Consider the following 13,821-nt stretch of genomic DNA (forward strand, 5'->3'; position numbering starts at 1 on the left):
GAGGAGAGAGAGGAAAAGGGAGAGAGAGAGACAGAGAGAGAGAGAGAGAGAGAGAGAATCTTAGGCAAGCTCCAAGCTCAGCATGGAGCCGATGTAGGGCTTGATCCCATGACCCTGGGGTCATGACCTGAGCCAAAATCAAGAGTTGGATGCTCAACTGACTGAGCCACCCAGGCGCCCCATCCACTCCTCTGGTTTCTATGAGGAAGGATGTTCCCAGCACACTTGGCCTCTTCCCACACCCCTCATTCTGACCACAGAGGTGGAGTGGGTTACCTGGATGGTAAGTCTGGGAGAGGATCTTGAGGGTGGTGGTGGTGCATATCCAGGCCTCGTTCTCCTCTCCTCTCTTGGATCCATATTCCATTCTTCCTCTTGGAGGTGAGTTCTGTGAGAGACTTGTTCCATGAGCATGTGTGTTGAGCAAAGACTAGGGGAAGTGAGGCTGCCTGATTTGGGGTTTTGTGTTCGGGTTACCAATGTTGCTCACATGCAAACCTCAGTTTCAACAACTCTAGTGATCATAAAACTGATATTTTTATCTCCATCTGATTTTTTTTTCATCCCTATCTTCTCTCTCCACTGGCTATAAACCCAGGAAGGGAAAACAGAAGACTCACTTATGAGTACCCCTCTTCAAGCCTCAATATCACTTAACAAATACTTTTGTGGTAAGTGCTGGGGAAGACAGAGTCAAGATCTGAGGCATGAATCAGAGTAAACTCCAAGAAGATATGGTCAAGATTCCTAGGTTGAAGGACATGCAGAGAAGAGAACTGGAAGGAAGGCTGGGGAGCTGGACAGAGAGAATGAGGAGGAATATAGATCAGATGAGGTTGATATAGGTAGACGGGGACACATGTATCCTCCGAGCAGCGGAAATGCCATTCAAGAACTTTGCCTTCTGAATGACCTCTTTGGCTGCTCTGTGGAAAATGGATTGTAGGAGACAAAAATGGATGTGGGTAGATTAGCAGGAATCAAATCCAGAGGTTTTATGCTCTCTGCATGGATTAAAATGATGGGAGGAGAAAAGAAGTGGGCAGACTTGAAGGATATTTAGGAGGCAAACTTGTCAAAACTTGGTGCTGGATTGGATGTGGGCAAGAAGAGAGATTGAAGTGTCAACATAACTCCTGGATTTTCAGCTTGCATAACCAAGCAAATGAATGGGAGGCACCATTCAAAGATAGCAGGAACAACGAAAGACCAAGTTTTGAGACAGACTATGAATTCAGTTTGACATGCTGAGTCTGTAATGCTTTTGAAATATCCAAGGAGAGATGTTAAAGCATTGAATATATGGATCTGGATTTCAGAGGAGAGAGCTGGGCTGAAACTGCAATCATGAGTCACTGTGCTATATTTATATACCTTCTCTCTTCTTTCTCCCTCTCTGCTCTCCCCATCTCTCACTTTCTCTATATAGTAATTAAAGTAATATATACACAGTAATTAAATAGACTCTCCCTGTCTCCCTCTTTCTGTCCCTCCTGCCTTCCTTCCCATATATGTAGTAATTAAATTAATAAATATATAAAGTAACTAAATTAAAATTATATGTAGTAATTAAAGACAAGGTGTGGTGAGATCACCTAGGGAGAAAATGTGGCTAGATGGAGGAGAGATGCTTGCTCAACACTGAGCCATGACCTCCAACGAAGAGGTCTGATGGAGGAGAGCTCACAAGACAGAGTGAGAAGAAAAGCTGGAGAGTGTGGAGTCAAGGAAACAAAGTGTCCAAAGAGGGGGCGCCTGAGTGGCTCAGTCGGTTACGTGTCCAACTCTTGACTATGGCTCAGGTCATGGTCTCACAGTTCGGTGAGTTTGAACCCTGTGTCAAGCTCTGTACTGATAGTGTGTAGCCTGCTTGGGATTCTTTCTCTCCCTCTCTCTCTCTCTGCCCCTCTTCTGCTAGCTCTCTCTTTCACTCAAAATAAATAAACTTGAAGCAGGTGTCCAAAGTGAATGTTTGTTGCACTGAATTGAAGATCTACAACAAATGGCCGTGCACCATAGATCCTGATTTTTATCCCTCGTATCCAGATTCTCAGAAGTTGCTTTAATGTTTGCTCACTACCTGTGCTGGAAAATACCTTGCCTCTCACATTCTTTGTGCTTGATATTTACTGAATGCAAACTCTATCAAAATATCTGGGGTGAACGCCTGAGGCTTGTAGGCAGAGCTTTTCAGGGGCAAATGATAGATGGAAAAGAAGTAGCTCCAAAGCCGGGGACCCAAAGGGACACACCAAATGAGCAAGATGAGAATGGTAAGAGGAAATGGTTTACAAATATTTTCTGCTTTACACGTAAAAGATTGAATTTCTGGGGTAATGGTGCCCCAGATGTTACAATAGTTATAGTGCTTGAGCACCTGCCCACGGCATATATCCCAGGACAGCAGGGTGACACCATTAGGGGAAGACACAGAACAAGGAGGCAGTGCTATGGTGTGACAGAGGCTTGGAGTGAGTGGGCAGGTGGAATGTCATCATTCACTTCTTCTCAATATGTCGGGATGCCACTGGCTAGGAATATGAATAAGAATTGGGCCTGAATCCCCCTTTCTCCCTTTTGCTCATTTTTGGCCTAAGGATTTTTGCTTTTTTGAGGGAATAGTAAAAGTGTCAGCCATCGACATTCTCTTCTGTATATATTTATAGTTATGAAAGCAAGAATTATAAAAACTAGGTGGTACAATTAGTCACAAGCTTCCTGAGAGCTGGAACTTTGTTTTCTTCACTGTTATAACCCCAATGCCTGATGCGGAGTAGGGGCTTAGTATGCTGTCCATGAATGAATGGATGGGTGGGGGAATGAAGGAGTGAGTGAGAGGTCATCTTTACCAGTACTTATACACACAGGGAGATACATTATCATCTGAAACAGGCCATAGACACTGGCTCCCTGCTAGGGACACAAACGTGAAGCGTCATGAAGCACCTGTTAAAGCCTGCTGGATCCTCTCCCTTTTTGCCTCCTGTTTTCCCAAGCTGTGCAAATGGGAGAGCTTGATTAACTCCTCCATTGACGTCACACTGGCTAACGAGAGAAAGTAGATCATCAGACCACAGAAAGGGAAGATCCAGCACAAACTTTGCATTCAGTAGATTCCCAGTAATCTTTTTTGACTCACTCATGATTATCTGAATGCTATCGATGCATTCAAATCTACAAGGCCTCATGTTTTGCCTTCTGGGATACACCATGAATCAGTTAAGGTCACTGACAGCCTGCCTTGTTAGTGGCAGCTCCCAAGGACTAATACATTCCTGAAAACTGGAAAAAGGCCAACTTCATGTCTTTCTGAATGAAGAATGAAAGGGATGACCTCGAAAATTATTAACCCAGCAGCAATACCCTGAAAAGTAGTACAATAAATCAGCAAAATATCAATTTAGAAATGCTGAGAGGAGAATAAAGCATAAGGTATGGTTTTATAATAAATGATCCTGTCTGACTCACCTAATTTCCTTCTAGGCAGAGGGATAAACCTGGTGGAAGGAAAGGGAACAATAAATTAAACAATTTTTTAACCTATCCCAAACTTTCATTTGTCTTACATAACAATTTAAAATGAGGAAACCATATTCCAGGCAGGTATATTGGTAGGAGGATTAAATTCTAAGAGGAACCATTGTCAACCACATAACAAATGTGTTTGAAAGGGATTCCAAGGGGGTCATGTATTCATTTATTGAAGACGTATTTATCGAACGTTTACTATTTTCTAGGCACTGTTCTAGATGTTGGAGCTACAACACTGAACACAACAGCCTAAAATCCTTGCCCCATAGAATAGAAAGCGTGGGGTGAGAACTTACACTTTTAGATAAAATGGCTATTGGCAGACTTGAATAAGGTGTGAGAGAGTCATGCAGGTATTTGGGGATGAGCATTTCCCATGTGAAAACTGCACGTACAAATGCCCCGAGACAGGGTGTACCTGGTTGGTGTTTCACATTGAGGCTACTGTGGAGTGAATAGGAGTTGAGGTCAGAGAGGTAGCAGGGGCCAGATCAGGACACTTTACTACTTCCAGCAGTGACCACGGGATGTTCAGTACTGGGTAGCTCTTTGTATTTGTGGGGAACTCTCCATCATCTAAGTCTAGGTAGGGGGCAGATTACCCTGAGCCCCAACCTTTACAGAGGAAGGGACCCTCTCCCCACTTCCTGGTCAAACATGGGGCGAGTAGACTTGGACAATTGGCTGTTCCTGTTTAGGACTTAGAACCACAAAGGAAAGAATTAAAGCCTCAGGCCCAGGCCCAGTGGTTCTGAGAGCACCGCAGCCTCGTGTCTGCAGTGCCAGCGGCTATGCCCCGAGCAGAGTGTCCACGTGGTGCCACTGGGGATATGCTTTCCCGCCAGACTCTCACAGGTCTTGCCCCTGTTCTGTGTCTAGTTCTCCAACCTTCCTGTTTTCGGTAAACAACTCAACAAAGGCAATGAAAATTCCTTTCTCTTTGAGTCAGAATTGCTTCTTGTGCCTTGGAACTGAAAGTACTGACTGATGCACATGGAACTCAGGATTATAATTCAAAACATCCTTTACAGCTAAAGTGCTGATTAATAAGAAGCAGGCAGACATACAGGAAGAAAACCAACTAATGCTGGATTCATTATGACTGCCCAGAACTGGGACTTATAATGAATTGTCAGCTAACACAAAACAGGTCTATAAGTGTGGTAGCTCATGTTTCCAAAGATGCTGCAGTGGTATCTCCCATCCTACATGCTCTTCTGCACTGTGACCTTGGCACTCCCCAGTAATTGGGGGAGGTGGAGCGTGTTTCCTCTCCTCTTTAATCTGCACTGGTTCTGGGACCTGTTTTGACCAATAAAATGTGACACAAGTGATGCTATATAATTTCCAAGGCTGTGTCTCTATCTTGGAAGCCAGCTGCCATGTAAGAAGCTCCATCATTGCTGGACAGAAACCAGCAGAGAGATGCCTGAAGACACCTTCAATACTCCAGCCCCGGTCAAACTCCCAGCTGAATGCAGCCACATAAGGGCATCCAGGCAATGTCATATGAAATGCAAGGACCACTCAGCTAAGTCCAGCCCAAATTTCTGATCCACAGAATCATGGGTAAATAAAATGGCTGTTGTTTTAAGCCACTAAATTTGGGGTTGTTTGTTATACAGCAATAGGTAACTGACTGAAACATACAAATATTGTCATAACACAAATTTTTTTTGAGAGAGAGAGAGAGAGCAGGTGCATGCGTGTACCTGCAAGAGGGGGGAATGGCAGAGGGAGAGGGGGAGAGAGCATCTTAAGATTCTCCACACTGGGCGTAGAGCCTGATGGGGCTCGATCACATGGCTGTGAGATCATGACCTGAGCCGAAATCACAAGTCAGATGCTTAACCAGCTGAACCACCCAGGAGCCCCCATAATACAAATTTTTAATTAAGCACTAAATTTCATGTGTTTTCAACTAGGAGGTTCACAAAGATAGGTGTGGGGGGGGTAGAGGGGGAGGCGGGGAGAGAGAGAGAGAGAGAGAGAGAGAGAGAGAGAGAGAGATGAGGGAAGGTCATGGAAATGTCTGAGAAAATTGAAGAAGAAAGAGGAAAAATGAAAACAGTCAACAGGAGGGCTCATCTTTCTCTCAGGACCATATTTGAATCTGAGAAGGACTGGAAGTAAATGTATTAAAATGACCCACGTTCAACTGTTAATCACACGGAATCTGCATCTACCATTCCATTGTCCAGTGTGGAGACATGACTGTACTAATTTTGCTCGTTGGTGTATCCCCAAGTGACTGGAACTGGGCCTGCCTGGTAAATGCTTGTTGGAAACTTGTGGCAGGAAATAAACAAACACACATGGAAACAGCAATATAATAACTTTAAAACTTTACCTAATAAGTATCAGAAATGTAACAGAGTAGTTCATCCGCATTAGGGTTTCCAAACTGCTGACTGGTGAGATGGGAAGAGGTGGGGTGCATTGGAGAGAGTTCCAGAAATCTGCAAAGTACATATGATACCATTGCCAGAAACTCAGAAAGGGTTCTGAGGGCTAAAGTTCAAAATAAAGTCAAGGTTTGTGAAAACTATCTATAACCTATATTCTTCAGCAATAGTTCCCTCTAATTTAGACCTCTAATTTTATCTCTGTCTTTTTCTTTTGGTTTATTTTCTTAAATCGGAAAAAGGTCTGCAAACTGGAAACTATAAACTATACACGTGAAGAGATAAAGGGGATAGAGCAACTTGCTCCTCTAAATGAGTTTAGGTCTCTAGGCCCCGCAAACAAGGTCTGGCAGAGGGGGCCGTGGCCTCGTGGAGTGCCCTTGGTTGGGTCTACCTCAGGAGGGCCTGGAGGTCCACCCTTCCCGAGGGGAAATGTGTCTGGTCTTACAGGTTTGGTCTTAAGCCCAGACATTATTTAGGCTGAGCAGCTTCATAAGACCCTACCCACGCTGCTCCCCTCCACCTCCACCTTTGAGGAAATCAGCTCTTACAAGCCTTTTGAGTAGGTTCTAGTAATTCCGTTGGTTCTTTCCAACTCGTCACTGCCCTCCAGCGGATGTAGCGCATGCCATGCCTAAGGGCTCTTCTCACTAGGCAACCCTGATAACCAGGCACATGTGAAGGGGCAGCTGGATACAGTCTCCTTCTGGCCCAACGGAACACCAGCTTCCATAGCACCAAGTACGTACAGGATCACCATATGGCATCCCACACAGAATTCTGTTCTGTACTGGGAGCAGTCAGAAAACCCCCATCTGACCTCTCAGCCTCCGGAATGAGCAGGGCTTTGACACTGATGCATTATGCCCTTCTCCAGAGGACTTTGGTGCTCTGGATGCAGATACCCATGCTGATCCTTCCCTGTTTTGTAAACCTCTGCTGAATACAATGCATTAGCATACCGAATAATATTAAAGTATTACTGGTCATCAAAAGTACCAACATGATTGAGCTTTTTCCCAAGGGGAACCCTGAATGCTGCTTTGTCCAAATGACCTTGGCAAAACCTGCAAAGCTTACACATACACTGCCTGCTCTGTTAAAATGAACTCATACTCTGCTATATCGTCCAACATTCTTATGGATAAATGCCCAGAAGTGAACTCATAAAATTAAATAACTTTTTCAGGTCATTGATCTATGGTCTAACCTTAATTTATCCTTTAGCAAATGTCCTATATTAGTTGGCCCACAGATTAAATGGTTTTTGACGTACAGAGTCAAATGGTAAAAGAATTATACATTGAATCATACAGAATCATATCAAGATTACATGTACATCATTATAAGCATTGTTTGAAAAAAAGATTAGAAGCAACTCAAATGTCTATCAGTGAAGGTTTGGTTAAAGATACTGTGATATGTCCACATGCTAGAATACTATGCAGCTGTTCAAAAGAATGAGGGGGTAAGTAAAAAAAAAGTTCAAAAAAGTGTCAAGCTTTGGTAAAGAAGGGCAAAATATAAGACTGTATGTTTGCAATTAGCTTGTAGGTGCATTAAACAACTCTGGAACTAAGAATATGTTAAGAAGAGTGACATGTGGAGGACAAACACTGGGTTAATGGAGACATGGGTTGGGGTAGAGGGAGACATTTTTACTGTATAACTTAAAAAAATTTTTTTTAATGTTTATTTTTGAGAGAGAATGAGAGAGAGAGGGAGAGAGAGAGACAGAGTGCAGGTGGGGGAGGACAGAGAGAGGGAGACACAGAATCTGAAGCAGGCTCCAGGCTCTGAGCTGTCAGCACAGCGCCTGATGTGGGGCTCGAACCCACAAACTGTGAGATCATGACCTGAGCTGAAGTTAGGTGGCTCAACCGACTGAGCCACCCCGGCGCCCCTACCGTATAACTTTTTATGTATTTTGGTTTTGACCCATGACAACATAGTATCTATTCAGAAAATGAAATTTTGAAAGATGATTAAATATGTTTAACAGCAAAACTTCAGTAACTCAGGTCCTATATATTGGGCATTTCTTGTGAATTGTATATGTTAAAGGAAGGGGTGATGAAATTATATCTTCATTCTATGGGGAAGAGAGAATATGCAGAGACAGAGACAGTGTTGTTTTTCCAAGTCTGCAGCTCCTGTGGGAGAGTGATGGGAACAAAAGAGGGACATGCCCCTATCCTCATTTTAGCTTTATTCAGGTCCCCCACAGGAATTTCAGTGCACATGCAAATTTTTAACAAAAGCCGAAAACGATTGGAGGTTTATGCATTCAACAAACGTATATTAAGGACCTACTGTGACACAGACATTATTAACACAATAATGGAGACACAGACATTATTAACAGTCAATTCCAGTGGTCAAATCCAGTGGTCAGAGGGCAGGCAGTAAGATGGTGTGATAGTGGTCAGAAAGATGGTGTGGTAGTAGGTAGGCACAACACGACATGAGCATAGAGGAAAGCCAGGTCCAGGCTGGGAAGGTACGTGTGTGCATGGGTGGGTGGGGTTGGGGTTGGGTGTAGATGTCAAGGAAGGATGCCCCAGCAGGACAGAGGTAACCTGCTGAGTTTTGAAAGACTACCAGGAGTTAAGTGAAGAGGAAGATGGGAGGGGATCCAGAGAAGGTGCTTGAGCTGTGTAGGGTCAGAGTCATGTTTCCCCCAACTTGTAGGCTGGGCATCGGGGAGGAGATGGCAGTGATAACGCTGGAGAGGAGACAGAGACCAGATTATAAAAGTCCTTGAATGCAGGGTTCAAATTCTGCTCCAAATGTGAAGGGTACTTATGTATTAGGTTTGGTTTGTAGACAGAGGTGAATCTGGAGATGCCACGAAGTTCCAGGTACCACTGGGGAGAGAGATGTAATAATTTGCACGGGAATTATTGCTTGTGATTGTTATTGACTGCCCTAAAATGTACAGCTGCTTACTCTTTTCTAGTAATATGTACAATTATTGTTACTATTATGTTTGTTACTATTATTTTTGAGAATGAAGACAAAGTAGTATTGTCTCAATCTGTGTGCTAATAGGAAACAGGTGGCATGCTCAAAGTGGGATGATTCTAGGAGGGCTGATTTACAGAGGGCTGATGTACACCTTACAAGGTGTGGGCCTGGAGTCATGGCATAGAACGCTGTGGTAACCGGGGTCTTGTAGGCTGTTACAGACTGAATGTTTGCATTCCCCCCCACAAATTCATGTATTGAAGCTCTAACCCCTAGTGTGATGGGATTAGGAGGTGGAGCCTTTGGGAGGTAAGTAGGTTTAGATGAACTGATGCAGGGGTCATCATGATGAGATCAGTGCCCTTATGAGAAGGGACCAGAGAATGTTCTCTGTCTCATTCTCATTCTCTCTCTCTCTCTCTCTCTCTCTCTCTCTCTCTCTCTCTCTCTCTCTCTCTCTCTCTCTCTCTCTCCCTCTCTCTCTCTCGCTCTGGGGCCATAGCAGGAAGCTGGCATCTTGATCTCAAACTCCCCAGCCTCTCGCACCGTGAGAAATAAACTTCTGCTGTTAAGCACCCACTCTGTGGTATTTTGTGATGGTGGCCAAACTAAGACAAGGTCACACAGGCAAGGGCAGGGAACCGCTATTTGAATCTGGAAGGAGTGAGACAGTCGTGTAGATGGGCCAGATTGAGAGGAGCAGTGAACTCCTGTTAGGATCTCCCAGGGAGTGAACCAGCACAAGAAATATCCTGACTTCTGTCTCATGTCCAGACATTCAGAGGGCTGAGAGGTCCAGAATGTAGGTCAGTCGTCAGGGGCTAAACGCAGGGTACAGAAGGATAGAGCATGAGTCTAAAGGGGCAAATGATAGATACCCAGCACAAACATTATAATTAAATTTCCCTCAACTTCTCCTTTCTTGTGTGTCTCCTCCCTCCCCAAAAAAAGTAAGAGAGAAGAGTTTTGCTAGGAGTTAAGCAAGGCTAACTACTGTAGCCATGTATAATGGCTCAAATACTTGCCGGCTTATTTCTTGTTCACAGAACAGTGCTAGGGAACCCCCACCAGTCAGTGGGGGTGCTTCCTCTTGCAGTCATTTGAGCGCTGGAGCTGGTGGAGGCTCTGCTGTCTTTAACTGGTGGCTTCTGGGGCTGCCCTGGTGGTCTTCTGCATTGCTGCCAGCTGCAAGGGGGGCAGAGGGCAAGACGGCCCAAGCATGAGAGGTGTTAATGGCCCGGGCCGGGCAGTGGCACCCAAGACTTCAGCTGTGACTCAGTCACATGGAGGCTCCCAATGGCGAGGAGGGCCGGGGCACGTGGTACTGCCACGTGCCCAAGAAGACGAGAGCACAGTAAGAAGCAGCTGGCATCTCTGCCGTGGTGTAGAAATAATGTCCTTCAGCAAAAGTTGGCTCGAACCACACTCTAAATAGATGTATGAATTTTACTTCCAGCTCTTAACTGACATCTCGCAAAGTGCAGTGCAGAGCACGAACTAAATCACTAGCGATCTGCATTAGCCGAGGATGTCAAATTTTAATTTCAAAACTTGTAGCTCCTTTATTTTACTTTCCTTACAGGGCAACCGCTCTCTGCTTCCAATTTATAGCCCTTTTTTTGGGTGGTGTCATCCTCCTACAGCATAGGTGAAGGAGTCCAATCAGGTGTTTGAAAGTTGTAAGAGCACATCAGGAACATACACTGCCAAGAATCACAGAGGTCGATCACATAAGAGAGAGGAAGGATTCTGCTGAGATGGCCTGGCATTATAGTCACAGTATTGTAACATAGCCCATCATGGATCCATTAACAAAATTGATCATCCAAAGGACTTTTATTGTCTAACCTGTCCTCTTGAAGGAACTTGATGTTCCCCTGCATGGCAATTCACTCCTTCCTCGTGGGCTACTGTGTGCGTGCTATTTTTTGTGTCCATCAAAGTGAATTATACATCCTCAGTTAAAGCTCTCACCATCTTGAGAACAGATTCCCTGCCTTATTGCTTTTATCCTCAGCCTCTAATGCACCACGAGGCACGTGCAGGCAATACATTTGAATGAAAGGAGTACAGTTTCATCTTGGGTCTCTGAAAATACTTTCTTACTGATGGATATAATAATCATCGTCCTTAAACTTAACATTACACATCTGCCTGTCTCACCCTTCTATTTGGAAAAAAGAAAAAAGAAAAGTGGCCAGTGTTCTGGGGTGATGGCCTTTTTTGTTTTTTGTTTTTTTAATCTAGCTGTAACAATCATTTTAGCATGCCTTCACCTTTATTCAACCATATTAAGATGCAAACATACCCTAACAATCAAAAGTTATTAAAAAAATTAAACAGGTAGAGGAAGTCAAATCTGATTTGCAAGCCCCAAAATCTCACAACTGTTTGCCAAACTGTTATTAGTAATACTGCTGTTCTTTCCTTAAAACATTTTTAATTAAAGTATGATCAACATGCACAAAAAGCTATAAATAGTTAATGTATACATCTTGATGAATTTTTTTAAGTTTATTTATTTTGAGGGAGAGAGCAAGAAAATCCCCAACAGGCTCCGCACCACCAACACAGAGCCCAACGTGGGGCTTGAACTCACAAACTGCGAGATCATGACCTGGGCTGAAGTTGGACGCTTAACTGACTGAGCCACTCAGGTGTCCCACATCTTGATCAATTTGAAGGTAAGCGTACACCCATGAAAATGTCACTGTAATAAACAATGCCATAGCCATAAACTTAACCATGGCCTCTATAAGTTTCCTTCCTCCCTCTTTTCTTGTTCTTTTGTGAAAAGAACATTTACTATAAGATCTACATCTTAACAATTTTCAAAATACACAGTATAGTATTGTCAACTGTCTGCTTTATCCTGTGTACTTGAGGATTTATTCATCTTGCAAAACTAAAGCTATATATCCTTTGGCCAATAATTGCCGGATTCCCTCTCCGCCAGCCCATGGTAACCATCACGCTACTCTGCTTCCATCACTGCTCTTTATGTAAACAAATTAATTATTTATAGATATTTGATCTTGATTAAGTAATTGTTGGATAAAAGATACTTTTAACTCTGTGTAAACTACATCACAGTTTATAGAAGCAATAGGAATTCCATGCTATTTTTTCCCCTTAATTGTGTGTTTGTGTATGTTTAAGAAAACATACTCACAGTTAGTTGAGTGTCTGACTCTTGATTTTGGCTCAGGTCATGATCCCAGGGTCGTGGGATGGAGCTCTGCATCGGGCTCCACACTAAACGTGGAACCTGCTTAAGATTCTCTCTCTTTCTCCATCTGCCCCTCTCCTCTGCTCTCGCACACACTCTCTCTTTCTCTCTCTGAAATAAAAAAGAAAACCCCCCCAAAACAAAAAATAACACACACTTCAAATAACACAAAAGGGGTATATACTTCAAAATATCTCCCTGGTACCGTTGTCCCCCCTCCTAGTGCCCTTCATCAGAGGCATCAGGTGATACTTAGACTTCTAAGCATATGCAAGAAAGTAGTTTTTAAAGAATTACATATGTGTTAGAAACATGATTTTAAAGGGCTTTTATTTGGCACATAGAATACAGAAACATTATTTGAGTCATTAATTTTTATGTAAGTCATTGGAGATGATCCTCTTTAATAGCATCTGTAAAGAACTTAATTGCATCTGTATGGATCTTATTTTCTTTTTTTTTTTTTTTTTCAACGTTTTTTTTATTTATTTATTTTTTTTATTTTTTTTTTTTTGGGACAGAGAGAGACAGAGCATGAACGGGGGAGGGGCAGAGAGAGAGGGAGACACAGAATCGGAAACAGGCTCCAGGCTCCGAGCCATCAGCCCAGAGCCTGACGCGGGGCTCGAACTCACGGACCGCGAGATCGTGACCTGGCTGAAGTCGGACGCTTAACCGACTGCGCCACCCAGGCGCCCCATGTATGGATCTTATTTTCAAACAAGGTCACATTCATAGGTACTAGAGATTAAGACTTGAACATATCCTTTTTGGGGACACAATTCAATCCACTACAAATCCCCATGTGTAGTCACAGGTTCTTCCCTGGCCTGTCATCAGGCGCCTGGGATTCCTCCAGATATCCATGGGGCAGGGCCAGATGGAATATACTCTAGACATGAACAAGATCTCCATCTGGAAGACATTAAAAATGTGGACCTTATTCTGGGATTCTCATCCCTCCTCTTTCTTCTCTTTCCCTATAAGTGTTTATTGAGGGCTTTCTATAGGCCAGTGATAATTCTAGGTTCCTGGGGATTTAATGGTAAGTAAAACAAAGTTCTTACCTTTATTAAGCTAATATTCTAGTGGGAAGACAAATGATGAAATCTTTCAGATGATAAGGAAAAAACCCACAAAGGACTGGAAGAGAGAACAACACTACTTTAGACAGGAAGATCACAAGCAGCATCTCTGATGAGCAGAGACCTGAATGAGAGAAGGACCCAGCCATGCAGTGATCCTTGGCAGAGGGAACAGGTGCAAAGGTCTTGTGATTGTCATAAAAAATATGTCCATGAAGGCATGAAACCCTTCAAGAATCAGAACTTAATCCCCCTGCCCTTGGGTGTGGGCTGAATTTGAAATAAATAGAATATGACAGAACTGATGGTATGTTACTTTTGTAGTTTGGTTTTATTTATTTTTTAATATTTAAATTTAAAAAAATTTAATGCTTACGTATTTTTGAGAGAGAGAGAGAGTGCAAGCGGGGGAGGAACAGAGAGAGGAGGAGACACAGAATCTGAAGCAGGCTCCATGCTCTGAGCTGTCAGCACAGAGCCTGACGCGGGGCTCAGACTCAAGAACCATGAGATCATGACCTGAGCCAAATTCAGATGCTTAACTGACTGAGCCACCCAGGCACCCCTTGCAGTTAGGTTTTTTGTTTGTTTGTTTGTTTGTTTG

The sequence above is a fragment of the Neofelis nebulosa genome, chromosome 7 (assembly GCF_028018385.1).
Source record: "Neofelis nebulosa isolate mNeoNeb1 chromosome 7, mNeoNeb1.pri, whole genome shotgun sequence".
In the NCBI taxonomy this organism is placed as follows: domain Eukaryota; kingdom Metazoa; phylum Chordata; class Mammalia; order Carnivora; family Felidae; genus Neofelis; species Neofelis nebulosa.